The 18,575-nt window shown below is 45.9% G+C and overlaps 1 protein-coding gene and 1 long non-coding RNA gene across 6 annotated transcripts in view; one reads left to right on the plus strand and one right to left on the minus strand.

The window, feature by feature from the left end:
- LOC311426260 (zinc finger SWIM domain-containing protein 6-like) overlaps positions 1–18,575 on the minus strand; it is a 269,097-nt gene that overhangs the window by 141,986 nt on the left and 108,536 nt on the right. The gene's annotated exons all lie outside the window — the stretch shown is intronic.
- On the plus strand, positions 8,267–16,409 carry LOC311426411. 2 transcript variants are annotated; one of them, XR_014686725.1, is made up of 3 exons: positions 8,267–11,729; positions 12,285–12,481; positions 13,283–16,409. It is a non-coding gene; the product is annotated as an uncharacterized lncRNA (long non-coding RNA). The 2 variants fall into 2 exon arrangements; XR_014686726.1 differs by having other exon boundaries at positions 10,347–10,862.

Here is an 18,575-nt window from a genome sequence, read left to right on the forward strand (position 1 = left end):
CCTGTCTGCCTCTGGGCCCTGCACTGGCAATTTAATTCTTGAACCACAGATGCAGTGTGTCCCAGTCTCCCCCTCATTCTAGTCAATTTATCAAGTCTTCAGAAAATACTCCTTAAATTTATGAACCTGTTTGCTTTTGTTATTCCGGACTTCTATTTCTAACAATTACAGCCTTTTTTTTTCCTGTCTTCTTCGAGATTAACTTAACACTGCTATAGATGTGTCTGTGAATGGCTGGGGAAGAATGTTTTAATTACTCGTGAAGCATCAAATAAGAAAGCTGTTTGTGTTTGATGTCCGGGAGTTTCAGAACAACTGATAACAACTAGTGACTGTTATGGACAACTAGTGACTATGCGGATCTTTGGTATCTGGTTAGGGGGGCCGAGAGATTAAGAGGAAGGAAAAAGAAGCTGAAGGACGGCTGGGAGACAAGACCTGCAGAGAATGTTCTATAAACTTGGCATGGTGCCAAGTAAGTACAAAGGGGAGAGGAAGACTACGAGCCTTCAGCATGAAAGACCCCTAGAGACCCTGTCCTGGTTTCACTTAGAACAGAATTAATTTTCTTCCTAGTAGCTGGTGGAATGCTGTGTTTTGGCTTAGGATGAGAAGAGTGCTGATAACACCCCGATGTTTTAATTGTTGCAGAGCAGTGCTTATACCAAGCCAAGGACATCTCAGCCTTTTGCTCTGTCCTGCCAACAGGCAGGCTGGGGGTGCAGTAAGAGCTGGGAGGGGACAGACCCAGGACAGGTGACCCAAACTGGCCAAAGGGGTATTCCATACCATCTGACGTCATGCTAAACAATATATAGGGGTGGCTAGCCGGGGGGAGGGGGCCGGACTGCTCGGTTAGGCTGGGCATCGGTCAGCAGGTGGTGAGCAATTGCATTGTGCATCACTTGTTTGTACATATTATTATTACTTTCCTATTATCACCATTGTATCATTATTATTATTATTGTTATTATTATTTTGTTATTATTATTTTCCTGTCTAATTAAACTGTCTTTATCTCAACTCACGGGCTTCACTTTCCATTTCTCTCCCCTGTCCCAGAGAGGGAGGGGGGAGGGTGAGCGAACGGCTGCGTGGTGTTTAGCTGCCGGCCGGGTTAAACCACGACAGACCCCCAGAAGAGACCCCCAGAGGAGACTGCGCATGCTCCAGTAGGAGGGACTGGACCCCGGAAGCTAATTATAATATATATATATTTTTTTTAGAAGTAGTAATGAATATGTATTAGTCTAGGAGCATAAAAATCAGCTGCTTGATGTAACTGGTGTGCGTCCTGGTGGAGCGGAGACTCCCGGTGCACCCAGCGCTGTTTGCTTACCTCTATTCCTTTATATTCTTTCAATAAATCCTAATTTTTATTTAATCCTAATTTGAATCCTGAGCCATTTATAACAAAAGTGAGAAGCACTGTATAATTATGCTAAATATTAAAACCTGTAATTAAACTGTGTCAGTTTCTAGACATATTAATCTCCCTCCAACCTCTGGCTTTATAAACGTCTGCCATGACTGGTCTTTGAAATAGATTTTATGTGATGTATTTAAAGACAGTTAAATAAAATAAATAATTTGTACTCAGTGTATAGATACAGCCAGACATATTTACTCATGCTCCTTTACTAAAATTAAAACAACCATACAACCTTAGCAATCAAAGCAGGAATACCATGAGCAATTGTTTGTAACACTGAACACCCAAATAAAATTTGAAAACAGGGGTAACAAACTTTTATATTTATGGCTATAAAAGGCTACATGTTAAATATAATCAACTTCCAAGTTCTAAGAATCAAAAGCTTTTAAATTTAACACTGATGATTTACATATCAATATTAAGTGCAACTGCTTTCAAAATGAGCAACCGCATTCAAGAACTGGTGTTGTATATGGAAAAAAAAACTCAAAATTTGTCCTGGTTTTGGCTGGGATAGAGTTAATTTTCCTCCTAGTACCTTGTAGGGTGCTGTGTTTTGCATTCAGGGTGAGAATAATGTTGATAATACGCTGATGTTTTAGTTGCTGCAGAGCAGTGCTTACACTAAGACGAGGACTTTTCAGCTTCTCATGCTACCCTGCCTCCGAGGAGGCTGGGGGTGCACAAGAAGCTGGGAGGGGACAGAGCCATGACAGCTGACCCAAACTGTGCAAAGGGATATTCCATACCACATGGTGTCAGGCTGAACAATTAGTATGGGGTGGCTGGCTGGGGGAGGCGATGGGGGACACCACTGCTTGGGGTCTGGCTGGGCTTCAATCAGTTAGTGGCTGGTGAGCAACTGCATTGTGCATCACTTGCTTTTATATTCTTTATTATTATTATTATTATCATCATCATTATTATTATCATCATTATTATTTTTTCTCTTCCTTTTCTGTCATATTAAACTGTCTATCTCAACCCACAAGTTTTTTCATTGTTTTTTTCCCCAGTTCTCTCCCCATTCCACTGGTTGGGGGGGGGGGGAGGTGACTGAATGGCTGTGTGGTGCTTAGCTGTCTGCCAGGTTAAACCACTACAGTCCTTTTGGCATGAAGGGTTGAGATAACAACAGATTTGACCAGAGCATGGTAAAAGGAAATTGTTATAAGCATTAGATCAGTTTAATAACTGCTGATCACAATGTTGATTTTTTTGATCTCAAGGTTGTTGTGCTTGGTCTCAGCATTGTGTTGTATAGCACATTACTTACTGTACGGATTTCCTGTCATGCTGTTTATCATCTCTAGGGGATAATTTAAGGTTATCATTTTGTTGTACTATGTAACACTGGCATATAATATGATAAAATTACTGGTCATAAAACTAATCTGTTATTTGTACTCAGCATTGCCGTCACCTCCATACTTCAGGAACCCTCTCTTGGAAACTATTAATAATTACACTCTTTACCTTTTCTCCTCAGGGAGCCAATCTATGGAGGGACAAGGGGGGATACTTTCCACCACTTTTTCACCCCTCCCCCCTTTCTCCTTCTCCTCCAGGCCAGTTACAATAGATCTTTAAAACTTTGAATATCCATGGGATGTTCAAACGAGCATGCTTTTGTTGTTATGTCTCCTGAATGTATCTGGTTCTGTTTAATGTTAAACAACTATTTAAGAATGCCATCCAGAGATCTGCCCTGAGGCAGGATAGTTAGGAGTGGCAGGGAGCCTGCGAGAATATGGGCAGGCGCCTAGAACTGTTAGCACCTCCAATGCTTTGGAACTTCACCCCTGAACAAGTGCAAAATCCTTAAAAAAATGGCAAAATGCTTGAAAAAGGTATGGCATCACCCTAGGAATTCCAAAGAGACACAAATATCTGTGGTGTGCTGGGCCTTGACCTATATTTAACGAGCCACAGTCAACACAACTCCAATCCCTGCAATGTGCCCTGTGGTAACACCAACCCATGTGATGGGCCCTGCAGGCACTTCGACACCTGCAATAGACTCTGCATCCATTTCAACCTCTGTGACGGGCCCTGTGGCCACTACAACCCCCACACCAGACTCTGCAGCCACTCCAACCCCTCTGACAGGCTCTGCAACCATTCCAACTCTTGTAAAAGTCCCTGCAGCAACTCCAACCCCTGTGATGCATCCTGCAGCTACTCCAACCACCATGACAGACTCTGTGGCCACTCCAACCCCTGTGACAAGCCATGTGGCCACTCCAACCCCTGCAATGGGCTCTGCGGCCACTCCAACCCCTGCAAAAGATCCTGCTGCCACTCGAAATCTCTGTGATGAGCCCCATGGCTGGGCCAGTGAACTAACCTGTGCCAGTATCAGTTGCCCCTACACAGAAGGCGAAACAATGGATGCTAAAGTCAGCACATTTAGGAAGGAAAGGAACTCCTATTCAGACACGGAAGGAGGAAGAAGACAATGGGGCAAGCTAGTCTGAAGCAGGGCCGCTATAGGAACAGGAGGACGAAGAGGAAGATGTCATAAAAGCATCAATAACCACCCAATCCCTATCCCAGGTTGAGCTATGAGACGTGAAAAGATTTCAGTTTTTGTTCAGGTGAGCACATTCTCACCTGGCTGCTCCAGTGCTGGGAAAACAGGGCCAATAGTCTGGAATTAGAGGGCAGGGAAGCCAGGTAGCTGGGATCCCTCGCTAGGGAAGGGGGCATTGACAAAACCATTGGAAAAGGAGCACAAGCCTTCACCCTCTAGAGGCGTCTCCTGTCAGGCATGAAGGAAAGGTATCCCTTCAAGGAAGATCTGTTGCAGGAAGAACAGCCAAAAAGAGGACAGACACTAGTATGGTTAGATCATGCTCTCTCTTTATTACCCGAATAGCCTGACTTTTATAGCAAACTTAACAGGGGCGGATAGTGTCTCACACAAGATTATTGGTCAAAAGCACTCAGACAAACAACTGCAAGAAAACAACCCCACCTACAAGAAAACAACCCCCTTGTGATTAGCAGTCATGTTGATCCCGTCCTTGAAGCCAGTTGCTGGCAACAATATTTTTTAAATTCCTCAATTGGGCGATGTGGGAACACTGTCATGGGAACTTCTCATAGTTGCCCTGGTAGCTTGGTTTGCTCAGCCAAGAGCAAGAAGTCAATAGCAGCTCAATCCTGTAAGAGCGCATGTCGCAAACTATTTTGATCTGGTAACATCTCCTCAAGTATCTCTGTCGTGGCATGGGCTTGATTCTCGGCCCAGCATACTAATTTTTCTAAGTTATTAAGTGTGGCCGCAGATGCCACTCCTGGCACTAAACTTGCCAATGCCACTCTAGCTGCAACACCAAGCAATTCAACATTATCATTGCAATCTGGTGCGAGCAATGCCCATTTTTGTCTGGTGATCTCATGCAACTGCAACAAGCTAGGAGCAAATATAGTAAGTTTATCTAAGTAACATGGACCTCCAATAGCATTTGCAAGGATACCTTGCCAGGCCCTATCCCCGCAAATCAGAAAAACATCAGGAGGTAAGGCCATTGCTGTACGATCGTTCCAAGTGCTATAGTTGTTACCCCTTGTCTCAGTGCCATAAGCCCTAAACCCTGCCTAGCAGTGTCATTGTAATCACAGGTGTTATTTGTATTTCTGTACCCATATGGCCCTTTCCAAGTTCCTGTAGCAGGATCTTGGTAATTCATTCTTATTTGTGGTAACACATTTGGTGCTGCTATATTTATTGTTTGAAAATGAATACTAGCAGGAGGGTCTTTTCGGTCACTAGTCAAACATAAGTGATTCAGGACAAACAGCGCCTTGGACAGTCGCTCATTGATGTCCTTAATCTCTTTTAATCTCGCTAATTGTTCCTTTAAAACCTGATGTGATCGTTCAACCATCACTTGGCCCGTGGGAGAGCGTGGAATACCTGTGACATGCTTTACTCCCCACATTTTCATAAATGTTCTAATCTTTTTGCTGACATATGCTGGGCCATTGTCTGTCTTGATCTGCTGTGGCACTCTCATAATGGCAAAACACACCGTCACATGTCTACACACAAGGTGTGCTTTTTCTCCCCCCTGCGTCGTTGCCCATATGAATCTTGAAAAGGTATCAATACTCACACGCACATATCTTTTAGTATCAAATTCCGGCATATGCATTACATCCATTTGCCATACCTCAAGTGCCTTAACACCCCATGGATTAATACCTAAACCTAACCCTGGTCCATGATGACTACAGGAAGGGCACGCTCTTACTATTCCTTTCGCCTCTGTCCAAGTAAATCCAAACATTTTCCGAAGACCCTTTGCATTCTGATGGAACGTTCCGTGCGACACTCGCGCATGTGCAAAATCACTCTCAGGCCTCTTTGTGACTATACTCACTAACTTGTCTGCCTGTGCATTACCTTCTGCTAACCCAATCGAGAACTGATGACTACATATATGGATAACACAGTAAGGTGCAGTTCTCCCCTGAATGGCATCTCGCAGCTGCAGAAATAATCTGTCCCTCTTAGTTTGCTGTATCAAGGCATCCTCTATCCATTTTACCACGTTGACAACATACAGAGAGCCTGAGACAATATTAATTGGCTTATGCATCCAGCACTGACAAGCCCAAACAACAGCAGACAATGCCAATGTTTGTAATGAATCCTCTGTCTCCCCCGGAATTATGTATTTCTCCCAACTTCCGTTCTTGTACCACACACACACAGCCTTCCTACCTGCTGCACCTGCATCAGTATATACAGTGCAACCCACCACTGGTCGGGACGAAAGCCGTAGTACTACCTGCCATTTATATGATCTTATAACTTGCCAGAGAGGCCCCTTTGGAGTTCGGGAATGTACCAGTCCCAGGTAACCTAACACAGCTTCTTGTAGTGGTATGGATTGCTGTAAACACCATTCCAAATGATCCTGAGCCATCAGCAGACTAATATCTCCTGGTTCCTGCCCGCTGATCTCAATACTCTGAGAGCAACCCTTACATACTAACTCTGCGATAGCTTCCACCCATGTTTGAACACTCATTTTTGTCTGAATCGGTAGGAAAATCCATTCCAGAACTCGAAAATGCTGCCCTCTCATTCCACTCTTGCCATCACCTTTTTCACTTATGCTATTTCTATTACCAGTGCTGTTAGTGTCAGTGGCATCCTCCTGATACCGTTTCTGTCTTTGTCTCCCCTTACTCTTCCCCTTTTCTTTTTGCCACTGACCAAGCACCGCAAATGGATGAGACACATGATTGCTAATTATGAAGGAGAGTGCAACTTGTGCTATACGTTTGCAAGCAGTGCCAGCTGCAACCTTAGAAGCTATTTGTGAAAGAGCCTACCGGTGGTCATTTGGTAGTGTAATCTGCAGCTCTGCACTCCTGCCCCGCAATAAAGGTAATAATATAGCTAAGCTGTCATTAGTAATCTGTACAATGTGGCAACCCCACTGAATATTATCCAGGAACATTTGTACATCTGTCAAATTATGTAACACCATAGTTATATCACCTTTCTGTGGACAAATAGTAGAGTCTGATATTTTCCATCCCAAGTATAGCCATGACTGCTGAACCTTCTCTGGGGCTATCTTCAACCCTTTTGCTTCCAAAGTATCCCAAATAAACTTTAAATCTGAATCCTGGAAGCATTCTGGCCTACCAAACCCAACGTTATCCATATAATGGTAAATAATTACGTCACACCACGCTGTCCGAATTCGTTCTAATGCCCAGGAAACATATAATTGACATAATGTAGGGGAATTCCTCATCCCCTGAGGAAGCACTGGCCATTCATAGTGTTTTGCCGGGGCCTGTTTGTTAATGGAGGGTACCATAAAAGCAAATCTCTGACAGTCCTGTGCCACCACATCTGGTTACCTGGACTGATCAGCTCTCTGTACCAACATGTCCTCTTTCGGTGTGGTTCTCGGCAGTGTAACTAAGATGTTTTGAGTTTTTGGGTTTGCATTATCAAATGCAAGCATTTTAAACACAATGCTTTTAGACTCCGCTGTTAGATCAGGATGATCAGGAATTGCTGTCCACAACCGATTGATAAATTTAGCATATGGTTCCCCAGAGGCCTGTGTGGTGTAAATGCCTGAAGTAACTAGGAAAATAAAACTAACATTCACATTTTTAGGAAAAGGTACAGCATTGAAGAGGCTTTCAGGGTAGGGCATAACTTCATTATCTGAGCGTTCCCTAGGCTCCCAACCTTAGATGCTATCGCGCTGGGGAAACTTGGTGTGCTAGCTCTAAGGAACAGCACGGAGCATAGAGTGGAGTGGAGACACCACGGCTAGGCTCTGTAATCAGATGGGACCTCGATTGTTCTTGTGCACAAAGCTGCACTTTTTGCCACCCTAAGCCAAAGACCTGTCATGTTTTGACAAATGCTGTACCCTAGTGTGCTCATTATAATATCATTATAATACCAAAACACACCTCCATCCCAAAAGCTACCCGCCTCCAAGGTGCGACCACCCCTCACTGAGCATGCGCTCTGAATTTCTCGGTGCCTATTACTTTAAACGGAGACGGGAAAACTTTACACCAATCATAAGTAAGATATGCTTGACTAGAGCCACTCAAGCTCCACCTAAAAGACAGAAAATAATATAAATTGGCCCAAGAGAAAGGGGATGTTAGGGAAGATACCACCGTCAGGGGAGATACCATCCCGAGGACAACATCCTTAGGACCTCCTGACTCTTGGGATCAGTTGACGGGCTGAGCCTCTCTTCCCCCCCCATTGGGACGCCTTTGGGTGAGATCTGAATACTTGCTTATAAACCTCTGTAGAGTCTTTGATCCTTTTAACGCGTTTATTTCTAGGCTGTGCACCTGTAACATCTGTAAACACCTATAACACCTATAACATCTATAACATCTGTAACATCTATAACACCTGTAAACACCTACAACATCTATAACATCTGTAACACCTATAACACCTATAACACCTGTGTATTTTATGCATACTAGCTTGCTTTGCAGACAGTCACTATCGCCGGCAATCCAAAAGAACCTGATTATCTGTTGCTGTAATAAACCATACTTGATTGCATTGTGATAACTCTCATTGAGTGCAACGAGGGTGAGGGTGGTTATCCGTGATAGTTCAGTGTTCTGAATCTAACCAGACCCCCAGGCGGTTAATGCATTTTTGGTGAATGTCCGAACGGACCCCCAGATGGTTAATGCATTTTTGGTGAATGTCTGAACGGACCCCCAGGCTGTTAATGCGTTGATGGTGAATGTCTGACTGGACCCCCAGACGGTTAATGTGTTTTTGGTGAATGTCCGACTGGTTCAGTATCCTGAATCTGACCGGGCCCGTAACGGTTAATCAGCTACACCCCTTAACGCGACAGCCTGTTCTACAGATGCGAATGGAGGTGCTTTCTTTTCCCCGGGAGACTAAGAAGAGCCCTCAGTGTGAGCTGTGCAGCTGTTTGGTGAATAATCACAAGGAACTGCAACTGAATCTGGGTATTGAGATAAGGACCCGTCCCCTTTAAGGACCAATAATCTTGTGTGAGACACTATCCGCCCCTGTTAAGTTTGCTATAAAAGTCAGGCTATTCGGGTAATAAAGAGAGAGCATGATCTAACCATACTAGTGTCTGTCCTCTTTTTGGCTGTTCTTCCTGCAACAGATCTTCCTTGAAGGGATACCTTTCCTTCATGCCTGACAGGAGACGCCTCTAGAGGGTGAAGGCTTGTGCTCCTTTTCCAATGGTTTTGTCAATGCCCCCTTCCCTAGCGAGGGATCCCAGCTACCTGGCTTCCCTGCCCTCTAATTCCAGACTATTGGCCCTGTTTTCCCAGCACTGGAGCAGCCAGGTGAGAATGTGCTCACCTGAACAAAAACTGAAATCTTTTCACGTCTCATAGCTCAACCTGGGATAGGGATTGGGTGGTTATTGATGCTTTTATGACATCTTCCTCTTCGTCCTCCTGTTCCTATAGCGGCCCTGCTTCAGACTAGCCTGCCCCATTGTCTTCTTCCTCCTTCCGTGTCACAGTAATCCCATACAGAGGGTCCCCCGGTTGACGCAGCTGACCCACTTCCCCCTGTGTTAACTGCAACCATTCCCTTTCAAACAATAACAATTGGGAAAGAGTTAACAATAAGCGCGCCAAGTTTCGACAGTCAAGTGGACGCATTAGTTCTGCCTGGAAAATCCATTGAATTATCCATCGAGCTGCCTGGGATTGTAAACCGTAGTCCATAACCATTTTTCAAGCTTGTTGTAAAAGCTTGCAGTCATGCGGCTGCTACAACCTGGTGCCTTGCACAGGGTCGATAATAATAGGGCAGGCCAAGGATGTAGCATGCCCATGCACTTCTATGATGGCATGACGTATGACGTCGGAGCACCTGTCCCTCCTTGGTGCCGATGGCGTTGTAGCGATGGATAATGAGGGAGTCGGCTCCGGTGGGGTAGACAAGAGAGGAAACTCATTCGAATCCGTAATTTTTAAGTTCTCCAATTTCTCTAGCAGTTCTTGGAACAACTCCTCCACTGAAGGTCGATTTTCTCAAGCTGCTGCTGCACCTCTTATTTGCAAAGAATCCCGAGTAGATTTATTGCTGCCTGGCAGCGGCACAGATGCTGGCAGTGCAGCTGCATCAAGATTTTCGGGCGCAGGGGGTGGGAAGGGCAGCCCCCACTCCCCATCAGCACTCTGCTCCAATAGTCCCTTAGTTATTTCTGCCGCTGATTCCTTTATTGAAGAGGTCATACCCCGAACTGGGGTGGGTGCAGGAACCGACGAAAAAGATCGTGCCAGCCACGTTCCTGAGGTCTCAGGTTTTGTACACAGCGTACTGAGTACGCTGCACTCAGTTTTGTACTCTAGAGAGAAGCTGGATAGCTACTTCCTCCTCCGTGGTTACGTCAGACGAGCCTCAGGGTCGTGATGTCCACCCCTCTGCTATGTGCCAACTCTCCACACGGTGGCGGTTGTCTGCCGTTTCCACGGACGCCTCCGATCTCCCGTAGCAACTCAACTCCGTATGTCTCGCGTCTCACCGCGATACTTCACTCTTCCGTGTCTCACCGTGATTCTGCTCCACATCTCACCGCGATTCCTCTGTCTCCGCGTCTCACCGCGATACCTGTTTCCGTGTCTCACCGCGATTCCTCTGTCTCCGCGTCTCACTGCGATACCGTTCTCTCCACGTCTCACCGCGACGCCACTCTGCGTCTCACCATGTCTGTCTGGGTCTGTGCTCCGAGTCTCTCAGCGTCCCGCATGTAACCGCGTCTCTGTTCCTAGGCTCTCTGCGTCTCTCAGGTCTCTCAGCGTGGATCAGGTCTCTCAGCATCTCCTTGTCTCGCTGGGTCTCAGCCTGTTCGGGCGCCATATGTTGCAGGAAGAATGGCCGAAAACACGACAGACACTGGTATGGTCAGATCATGCTCTCCCTTTATTACTCGAATAGCCTGACTTTTATAGCAAACTTAACAGGGGCGGATAGTGTCTCACACAAGATTATTGGTCAAAAGCACTCAGACAAACAACTGCAAGAAAACAACCCCACCTGAGAGAAAACAACCCCCTTGTGATTAGCAATCACGTAGATCCTGTCCTAGATCCTGTCCTTGAAGCCAGCTGCTGGCAACAATATTTTTTAAATTCCTCAATCAGGCGATGTGGGAACACTGTCATGGGAACTTCTCATAGTCGTCCTGGCAGTTTGATTTGCTCAGCTGCAGCAAGTCATGGCCTCCTTGCTGTTTCAAAAATCCCTCAACAAGGATCTTGTATGTCAACCAGACAATTGGACCACTAGGGAGAGGGGAATCCAGTACCTGAGGGAAGTAGCTGAGCTGGAGGTGATTTATAGTGACCTAGACAACAAACAGTTATGCAAAGATCCAGATGAAGTCAAGTGTACATGCAACCCATGTGTCAGGAGTTTGTACGTAGTGCGCCATCATCATATGACAGCTCATTGTCAGTAATGACCTGGAAAGATGGAGAGGAACACGCAGTGGACAAATTGGCTGCCCAATTCATGCAATACGAAGAAAATCTAACAAGAAGTTTAACAAGAGCAAGTGCCAGGTCCTTCACCTGGGAAGGGGCAACCCTGGCTATATGTACAGACTGGGCAATGAGATGCTGGAGAGGTGTGGTTGATAGGAAGCTGGATATGAGCCAGCAGTGTGCCCTGGAAGCCAGGAGGGCCAACTGTATCCTGGGGTGCATCAAGCATGGCATTGCTAGTTGGTCGAAGGAAATGATTGTCCCACTCTAATCTGCGCAGGTGAGGCCTCACCTCAAGTACTGTGTGCAGTTCTGGGCACCACAGTACAAAAAGGATGTGAAACTATTGGAGAGTGTCCAGAGAAGGGCTACAAAGTTGGTGAAGGACATAGAGGGGAAGACGTACGAGGAGCAGCTGAGGTCACTTGGCCTGTTCAGCCTGGAGAAGAGGAGGCTGAGGGGAGACCTCATCGCAGTCTACAGCTTCCTCATGAGGGGTAGTGAACAGGCAGGTTCTGATCTATTCTCTTTAGTGACCAGTGATAGGACTCGAGGGAATGGAGTCAAGCTGTGACAGGGGAGGTTCAGGTTGGATATCAGGAAAAGGTTCTTCACCGAGAGGGTAGTCACGCACAGGAACAGGCTCCCCAGGGACATAGTCACCTCATCAAGCCTGTTGGAGTTTAAGAAGCCATTGGACTATACTCTCTGTCATATGGTCTGAATTTTTGGGTAGACCTGTGTGGAGCCAGGAGTTGGACTCAATGATCCTTGTGGGTCCCTTCCAACTCGGAGTATTCTATGATTCTATGAAAGCCTCTCTTTTTCCTTACAGACTTGCACCTGAGCTATGGAGACACTGCTTCAGAGGCCTGAAGAGGCATCTTTTTCTCCACCTGTATAGACCAGTATCTCACCTATTAAAAGCAAGCATTCCTTGTCTCAAGAGAGAAGATATAGTGGGTACACAACACATGCCACCCTGTAGTTTTTCATGGAACCCATGGAAACTGCTGCTCCAGTTTCCAGCAGGTAGTCCCCCAGACATATTAATGAAAACTATATCTAGGAATAGAGGGGCCATGCCTCTAGCCAGGTGGAGGAAAGGGACAGATGGGTTTATTGGACTGTATGGATTTCATGGCATAGTGGATCAGACCTGCAGGAGTACAAGGCTCTAGTGAACACTGGTGCAATGTATTCCCAAATGCCATCATGCTATAAAGGGGCAGAACTCATTTATATTTCTGGAGTGAGGGAGGATCCCAACAGCTAACTGTATTGGAGGCTGAAGTGAGCCTGACTGGGAATAAGTAGCAAAAGCACCCCATTGTGACTGGCCTGTAGGCTCTTTTTATTCTTAGTATAGACTGCCTCAGGAAAGGTTATTTCAAGGACCCAAAAGTGTTCCGGTCAGCTTTTGGCATAGCTGCCTTGAATACAGTTAAGATTAAGCAGCTGTCTGCCTTGGCTGGTCTCCCGGAGGACATTTGTGGGGTTGCTGAGGGTCAAAGAACAGCAAGTGCCAATCGCTACCACATTGGTGAACCAGCGGCAATACTGCACCAACCAAGATTCCCTGTATCCTGATTTGTTGAGCAAGACCCACTCACCCTTTACTACTCCCATATGGCCAGTACGAATGTCTACTGGCAAGTGGAGATTATCACAGAGTGGAGAGTGGGCTATTGTGGGCTAAATGAGGCCATGCCACTGCTGAGCACTGCCATTTTGACATGCTAGAACTTCAATATGAACTAGAGTCAATGGCAACCAAGTGGAATGCCACAATTAATATTGCTAATGTCTTTTTCTCCATCACTCTGAATGCAGGCCACAGTTTGCTTTCACTTGGAGGAGTGTCCAATACACCTGGAATCAACTGCCCCCAGGGGCGGAAACACAGCCCTACCATTTGTCATGGACTGACAAGACTGCACTGGAACAGGGTGAAGCTTCTGAGCATCTGCAACGTATTGTGATGACATCTATGTGGGGCAACACAGAAGAAGTTTTTGAGAAAGGCAAGAAAACAGTCCAAATTCTGGTTTTGGTTTAATGGCAAAAAAAGCTGGTTTTGCTATTAAACAGAGTAAAGTCAAGGACTGTGCACAGATATATTTTTTTTCAGGATAAAATGACAAGATGGACAAGATTGGATTCCAATGGATGTGATCAACAAAATAACAGCTATGTCTCCACCAACTAGCAAAAAGGAAACACAAACTTTCTTAGGCATTGTGGGTTTTCTGAAGAATGCACATTCCAAATTACAGTCTGATTGTAAGCCCTCTCTATCAAAGAAGTCAAATGAGGCTCTGAGCAATGACAAGCCTTTGAACAAATTAAACAGAATATGGGCCCGTAGCCCTTGGGCTGGTTTGAGCAGGACAAGATGTAAACACTGAAGTTGGGGAAAATGGCCCCACCTAGAGCCTCTGGCAGAAAGAGCTCAGGGAAATTCAAGGTCGAACCCCGTGGTTTTGGAGTCAGGGATATAGGGGAATCCGAGGCCTGTTACACTCCAACCAAAAAAGAGATATTGGCAGCATATGAAGGAGTTCAATCTGCTTTGGAAGAGATTGGTACTGAAGCACAGCTCCTCCTAGCACCCTGACTCCTGGTGCTGGGCTGGATGTTCAAAGGGAGGGTTCCCCATGTGTGTCATGCAACTGATGCTACGTGGAGGAAGTCGGTCTCACTGATTACACAGCAAGCTCGAATGGTAAACCCCAGTTGCCCAGGAATCTTGGAAGTGATCGTGGAATGGCCAGAAGGCAAAAATTTCAGAATATCACCAGAGGAGGAGGCGATACATGCTAAAGAAGCCCCGCAGAAATAAAGAAGGTACCATCAAATGAGAAGCAATATGCCCTGTTCACTGATGGGTCCTGTTGTATTGTGGGAAAGCACTGGAGGTGGAAAGCTGCTGTATGCAGTCCTACAAGACACGTTGCAGAAACTGCTGAATGAGAAGGTGAATTGAGTCAGTTTGCAGAAGTGAAGGCCATCCAGCTGGCTTTAGATATTGCTGAATGGGAAAGTGGCCAGTTCGCTGTCTCTGTACTGAGTCATGGATGGTGGCAAATGCCCTATGGGGGGGTGGTTACAGCAGTGGAAGTAGAGCAACTGGCAGCGCAGAGGGAAACCCATCTGGGCTGCCACACTGTGGAAAGATTTTTCTGCTTGGGTAGTAGGTTATAAAAGTACGCCATGTAGATGCTTATGTACCCAAGAATCGGGCTACTGAAGAACATCGAAACAACCAGCAGGTGGATCAGGCTGCTAAGAGTGAAGTGGCTCAGGTGGCCCTGGACTGGCAACATAAGTGTGAATTATTTATAGCTTGATAGGCCCTTGACACCTCAGGCAATCAAGGAAAAGATGTGACAGATAGATGGGCTTGTGATCGAGGGGTGGACCTGAGCATGGACACTATTGCACAGGTTATCCATGAATGTGAAACATCCACTGCAATCAAGAAGCTGAATAGCTAAAATCTGTCTGGTATGGAGGATGATGGCTGAAATATAAATATGGAGAGGCCTAGCAGATTGATTACATCACACTCCCTCAAACCCGCAACGGCAAGTGCAACGTACTTACAATGGTGGAAGAAACCACCAGATGGCTGGAAACATATCCTGTGCCCCGTGCCACCACCCAGAATGCTATCCTGGGCCTTGAAAAGCAAGTCCTATGGTGACATGGCACCCCAGAAAGAATTGAGTCAGACAATGGGACTCATTTCCCAAACAACCTTATAGACAAAGAGCATGGTCTTGAGTGGGTGTATCACATCCCCTATCATGCACCAGCCTCCGGGAAAGTGGAGCAATACAATGGGTTGTTAAGGACTACACTGAAGGCCGGGACCTTCAAACATTGGGATACATATTTGGCAAAGGCTACTTGGATAGTCAACACTAGGGGATCTACCAAACAGACCTGCCTAATCAAAACTGTTACCTACTGTAGAAGGGGACAAAGTCCCTGTAGTGCATGTAAAAACCATGCTGGGGAAGACAGTCTGGGCTATTCCTGCCTCAGGAAAACGCAAACCCATTCGTGGGATTGCTTTTCGCAAAGGACCTGGGTGTACTTGGTGGGTAATGCGGATAGATGGGGAAGTCCACTGATTACCTCAAGGGGACTGAATGTTGGATGAGAATAGCTCATGATTTGAATTGTATAAATATTAAGTGCAACTGCTTTCAAAATGAGCAACTGTATTAAAGAACTGGTGTTGTGTATGGAACACATATGTGAGATATGTTCATCTGATTCGTGTCAGTATGGAACAGTGCTAGGGCCGCATGGTATGATGAATGTGACCTTCTGTCTTACATACCCTTGTATAAGCACAAGTCTAAGAAAAACAGAGTGGTTAATGTATATAGTTCCTGTATCTTGCAAAGGAATGTTTTAGCAATTCGTGTCAATAGAGAGCTTGAAGGGAAATGTATTTGTAGGCTTTTCCTTGAAGTCTCTGATATCTGGGGGGTTCCAGAATAACTGCTAACTATTATGACTATTGCATGGGACACTATGCAAGTCTCTGATGTCTGGCCAGGAGATTAAGGAGACGGGGAGAGCTGAAAAACAACTAAAAGACAAAGCTTGCAGGGGATGTTGCACAAGTCTGACATAGAGCCAAGTAGGACAAAGGAGAAGAACAAGAGGGAGGAAGACTATGAGCCTTCAGCACGAGAGACCCCCAGAGGGACCACCGGAGACTGATACACATGCTCCAGTAGGAGGGTTTGGATTCCAGAAACTAATTATAATAACCCTGTTTTTTTTTTAGAAGTAGTAATGAATATGTATCAGCCTAGGAGCATAAAAATCAGATGCTTGATGTAACTGGTGTGCGTCCTGGTGGAGCAGAGACTCCCGGCACACCCAGCGCTGTTTGCTTACCTCTATTCCTTTAATAAATTGTAAACTTTGATTATAATCCTATTTTGAAGACTGAGCCATTTATTACACATATGTATATGTGTTTTGTATTCAGGATGAGAATAATGTTGATAATACACTGATGTTTTAGTTGCTGCAGAGCAGTGCTTACACTAAGACAAGGTCTTTTCAGCTTCTCATACTGCCCTGCCCATGAGGAGGCTGGGGGCGTACAAGAATCTGGGAGGGGACAGAGCCAGGACAGCTGACCCAAACTGCCAAAGGGATATTCCATACCGTATGATGTCATGAGGAAGAATAAAACTTTTGTGGGTTGGACGGGGGTGCGTGTGCTGCTATTCAGGGATTGGCAGGGCATCGATCAGCGGGTGGTGAGCAATTCCATTGTGCATCACTTGCTTTGTATATTCTTTTATTATTATTATTATTTTCCTTTATTTTATGTCCTCTTAAACTGTCTTTATCTCAACCCATGAGCTTTTACTTTTTTTTTCTTGTCTTCTGTTTCTCTCTCCCATCCCACTGGTGAGGTTGGGGGGGAGGGCATAGAAACCGCTGTGTAGTATTTAGCTGCCTGCCATGTTTAAACCACAAGAAAAAGAAAAGCAATCAGAAGCAAAGCAAGGGGCATTGGTCACAGAATCACAGAATCACAGAACTGTAGGGGTTGGAAGGGACTGCAAGAGATCATCGGGTCCAACCCCCCTGCCAACGTAGGTTCCCTAGAGCAGGTTGACCAGGTAGGCATCTAGATGGGCCTTGAATATCTCCAGAGAAGGAGACTCCACAGCCTCCCTGGGCAGCCTGTTCCAGTGCTCCGTCATCCTCACCGTGAAGAAGTTCTTTCGCATGTTGGTGTGGAACTTCCTGTGATCCATTTTGTGGTCATTGGCCCTTGTCCTGTCCCCACAAACCACTGAAAAGAGGTTGGCCAAATCCCTCTGTCTCCCACACCTCAGGTATTTATACACATGGATGAGATCCCCTCTCAGTCTTCTTTTCTCAAGGCTGAACAGACCCAGGTCTCTCAGTCTTTCCTCATAGGAAAGATGCTCCAGGCCCCGTATGATCTTTGTTGTCCGCAGCTAGACTCTTTCCAGGAGATCCCTGTCTTTTTTGTATTGGGGAGGCCAGAACTGGACACAGTACTCCAGGTGAGGCCGGACCAGGGCAGAGTAGAGGGGGAAGATCACCTCCCTTGACCACTGGCCTGTCCTGGTTTCAGTTAGGATAGAATTAATTTTCCTCCTAGTAGCTGGTAGGGTGTTGTGTTTTGGATTAGGATGAGAAGAGTGCTGATAATACACTGATGTATTAATTTTTGCAGAGCAGTGCTTACACTAAGCCAAGGACTTTTCATCTTCTCGCTCTATCCTGACAGCGGGTAGGCTAGGGGTGCAGCAGGATCTGGGAGGGGACAGACCCAGGACAGCTGACCAAAACTGGCCAAAGGGGCATTTCATCCCATCTGACGTCATGCTAAACAATATATAGAGGTTGCTAGCCGGGGGGGGGGGCAGACTGCTCGGGGTTAGGCTGGGCATTGGTCAGCGGATGTTGATCAATTCCATTATGCATCACTTATTTTGTATTTATGTATTTATTATTATTATTATTATTATTATTATTATTATTATTATTATTACTATTTTCATGTCTTAATAAACTGTCTTTATCTCAACTCACAGGCTTCACTTTCCTGCTTCTCTCCCCCATCCCAGAGAGGGTGTTTAAACAACAGCTGTGTGGTGTTTAGCTGCCTACCGGGTTAAACCATGACATGGCCACACTCCTTTTTATGCATGCCACGATTCCATTGGTCTTCTTGGCCACCAGGGCACACTGATGGCTCATGGTCAACCTGTGTCCTGGTTTCAGTTAGAACAGTTAAACTGTCTTTATCTCAACTCACGGACTTCACTTTCCATTTCTCTCCCCCGTCCCAGAGAGGGAGGGGGAGGGTGAGCGAACGGCTGCGTGGTGTTTAGCTGCTGGCCGGGTTAAACCACGACAACCTGTTGTCGACCAGGACCCCCAGGTCCTTCTCGTCAGAGCTCCTCTCCAGCAGGTCGTCCCCCAGCCTGTACTGATAGATGCGAGTGTTCCTTCCCAGGTGCAGGACTCTACACTTGCTCTTGTTAAACCTCATTTGGTTTCTTCCTGCCCAGCTCTCCAGCCTGTCCAGGTCTCGCTGAATGGCAGCACC

The sequence above is a fragment of the Aythya ferina genome (assembly GCF_964211825.1).
Source record: "Aythya ferina genome assembly, chromosome: W".
Lineage (NCBI taxonomy): Eukaryota > Metazoa > Chordata > Aves > Anseriformes > Anatidae > Aythya > Aythya ferina.